Source organism: Lactuca saligna, chromosome 7, assembly GCF_052625555.1.
Source record: "Lactuca saligna cultivar CGN05327 chromosome 7, ASM5262555v1, whole genome shotgun sequence".
Lineage (NCBI taxonomy): Eukaryota > Viridiplantae > Streptophyta > Magnoliopsida > Asterales > Asteraceae > Lactuca > Lactuca saligna.
This window is the reverse complement of record NC_136423.1, coordinates 173,119,695-173,123,249: the sequence shown is the minus strand read 5'-3', so window position 1 is coordinate 173,123,249 and position 3,555 is coordinate 173,119,695. Positions and strand designations below refer to the sequence as shown.

Genomic DNA, 3,555 nt, shown 5'->3' with positions numbered 1-3,555 from the left:
TAAAGTAAGATCATTTTCTATTAATTATGCCACCTGTTTTTTTTTTTTTTTTTTTTTTTTTTTTTTTTTTTTTTTTGGAGTTTCACATGTTTTTAAATATAAATATAAATATTTTTTTGTTTGTAAATTTTGAAGGAGTTTCACATGTTTTTTTTGGGGTTAGTTCAATGCTTTGTTTTATGACCTAATTTAAAAAGCTTAACCGAACCGAAGCTTATCTGATTATTTATTTAGAGGTTTTCTCAGTCTCCATTACACACCAATAATTTGTATTCTTAGATATAAAGTTCTCGAACTTTTTTGTTATAATATATTGCGAAATTCAACAAATATCTTCCTCATGCTTTCATGGACTTTGACTTCAAGAAGACACCATTTCTTTCATTGCTATTTTTATTGCTTTATGAAACCAAAAAAACATAAAACCTGAAAAATAAATCCAAAAAAATGACCTCTAATCTGTTAATCTTTATCATGCAACAGTGCTTCGGTGGATTTTCTACCTGAACCACAGACATGGGAGGGTTCTGTTGCATGCATTAGCGAAACCACTGCTTCAGCTGCTAGACAACTAGGCTTAACAAGTGTATATCGCCCATCTACCCCTGGTCTTCACGGGTAATATATATATATATATATATATATATATATATATATATATATGTATATATTTATTTATTTATATTTATTATTTTATAGTATTAATATAAAATTGGCTATGGAAATTTTACATATACATGAACATAGACAAATTTTGCAATTATTCAAATAACTGTAACCTAATTTTTATTTCACCACAAGTTGGCGAGCTAGCGGGAATAGCTGTGGGGGCAACTGTCATGCTTAATATTCTTATAGATGGGTACGTATAAATTGAACCTTCTTAATATTCTGATAACTGGGTATGTTGATAGAAGTTTTTTTTAAAAAAAAAAAAAAAAAAAAAGGGGGGGGGGGGGGGGTAACCTCTTTGTTCACATTTTTCCCTTTGTTGAAATGATATAGGCCACTAACAGGAGCATCAATGAACTCAGCAAGAACCTTGGGACCAGCAATAGCTGCAAATAACTACAAAGGCATATGGATCTACCTTACAGCTCCCATCCTTGGCGCACTAGCTGGTGCATGTATATACACAGCAGTGAAACTGCCTGAGGAAGATGATGTATAGCATTTATGTGACCATAATGCCCTGAGGAAGTTTTCTAAGATGTTTTAACCTCTCAAATGTGTATGAATCTGCTGACCGGTTATGATGGTTCCAAGTTATGGTGGTGATATCATAGAGAAGTGGGGAAATAGATGATTCTTTCATTGCTGACCTGGTGGTTGGTCTTGCCTCTTGTCAAATCAAAGCAGGCTCTCCTTCTCGTGGAGAGCGCTTAGCCAAGTACAATCAGGTAAAAACTGAACAAAACTTAAATTTGTTTACCAATTAATGAAAATCTAGACATTTCTTGAGATAAAAAAATGAATGCAATAGATAGCAATGTGCTTTCTTTGAAAAATATATACCATTTATAACATATTTTATCCAAATAGAAAGGATATGTAGAAGATTTTTAAACTATAATGTCGTAATAAGAAAAGCAAATGGAAAGCAAAATTTTATTCTTTATTAAGTTTAATTCCCGTGTCCAAGAGTGATCATATTTGATTAACAAACTTCCGACGGGAGTGTGAAGGTGGCAGTTGAGCTATAATCACGACCAGGCTCGAGTTGTGGTTGTCGATCGATTTCAGGTGATGTACTTCAGATACTTTTCCAACATATGGACCCAATATTATCCCTCCCCGGAGTTAAAATGCTTTCAGTTAAGTTTCTAATTATCTACACATATAATCAGCATAAAGAATCTCTTATATTTTATGTAAGTTTAATTAAAATAAATAGTCCCTTGTTTTTTTTTTTTTTTCAGGATACCAGGAGAGATTCTACTTCAATCTAGGTGACACTGGCTTCAAGGTCCGTTTTTTATATAATCATACCCATGTTTCATATTAAATTGGCACTTTGACTTTTCAATGTAAGGGTAAGATAGTCATTTAGTCTTTTGATAATTTATATTTTATTGTGCAGGTGTTCCAAACCAAGTTTGCTAAGATAAGCATGGGTACGAATTTCTCAATCCTTTTACCTAATTGCTCTCCTCCCAACACGTTAAAATTAATGAATGTTTTGATTTTTTTTGGCACTAACACTTGGATGATGCTTACTTTGACTTGCTGTTGGAGAGGGTAGTGGAGTGGGCTTGCTGAGTGCTGATTGTGTGTTTGATGGATGAATTGGTCCTGATTTGTGGCTGGATACTAAAGGTGATGAATGCCACAAATTATTCTCATTATTGTTTGTTTTTTTATGTTAGTTTTGCGAGAACATATGTATTTAGCTTTCAAGGAGATGACTGCCTCATCTGTCGTGGGTCACGCTCCATATTACTGCTTGCAGCAGAACCAGAAAACGGTGCTGATTTGTTTCTTTCTACTTAGTATTTCTTACTGGTTGTGAACAAGCCTCTCATCTCACATTTGAGTTTATAGGAATCAACAATCACTATGAAACTTCTAGTGTTTAGATTTCTTACTGGTTGTGAACATTTGTTTCTTCCCTTTCTACCCTTCACTTGCAGGTTGATGATTTGTCAAGAATGTTCAGACTATTTTCCAAAAATACCCCATGGATTGGATCCTGTCTCTAGTATGTTTAAAAAGGTTTGTGATTTAGAAGCTTTGGAGGAAACGAGACTCAAGCAAAAGTAAACACATAGAGAGTTGTTGGCACATAGTAAGCTAGATAATGCAATTGTATATAAATGAGTTCATTTTATTATAACATTTACTCACTATTGGAATAATTATTTGTATTTGACATATTAGTGAAATGAATTATCTTTGTTATTTATGGTATTTTATTTTGTATTATGAGATTTTTAATGTATTATTTAATTTGAAAATTAGTAAATCTATAAATAATATTTTTTTTAAACATTTAAGATTATGATACGCAAAAATGTGTGTCATCTTCATTTATGACATGGCCTTTCTTGACAGGGGCTTTCTTGATACGCATTGCGTGTCATTAACACGCGCGTCATAAGGTTATGACACGCGAATGCGTGTCGTCTTCCTTTATGACAGGGTCTTCCTTGATACGCATTGCGCGTCGTAAATGCGCGTCGTAAATGAGCGTCGTAAATGCGCGTCGTCTATAGACGACGCGCAAAAGCGCGTCATCTCTCTTTATGACAGGGCCTTCCTTGACGCGCATTTGCGCGTCGTCTGAGCCTTTTACGACGCGCAATGAGCGTCGTAAAAGGCTGTTTTTCTAGTAGTGACGGCAATCAATTTTGGAACTTGGTTGACAATTTACCAGGTCATAAGACAGTTGGGTGCAAATGGATCTTCAAGAAGAAGACTGAAAAGGAAGGCAATGTACACACTTATAAGGTTAGACTGGTTACAAAGGGCTTTTCTCAAACTACAGGAGTTGATCATGATTACGAAATATGGAAAATGGATGTCAAAACCACTTTCCTTAATGGAAAGTTGGCTGGG

At 34.3% G+C, this 3,555-nt stretch overlaps 1 long non-coding RNA gene across 1 annotated transcript; it reads left to right on the top strand.

The window, feature by feature from the left end:
- Positions 1 to 1,913: 1,913 nt before the first annotated feature.
- Positions 1,914 to 2,414, top strand: LOC145003913 (uncharacterized). Its single transcript, XR_013662193.1, has 3 exons — positions 1,914 to 1,966; positions 2,081 to 2,114; positions 2,243 to 2,414. It is a non-coding gene; the product is annotated as an uncharacterized LOC145003913 (long non-coding RNA).
- The last annotated feature ends 1,141 nt before the right edge of the window (positions 2,415 to 3,555 follow it).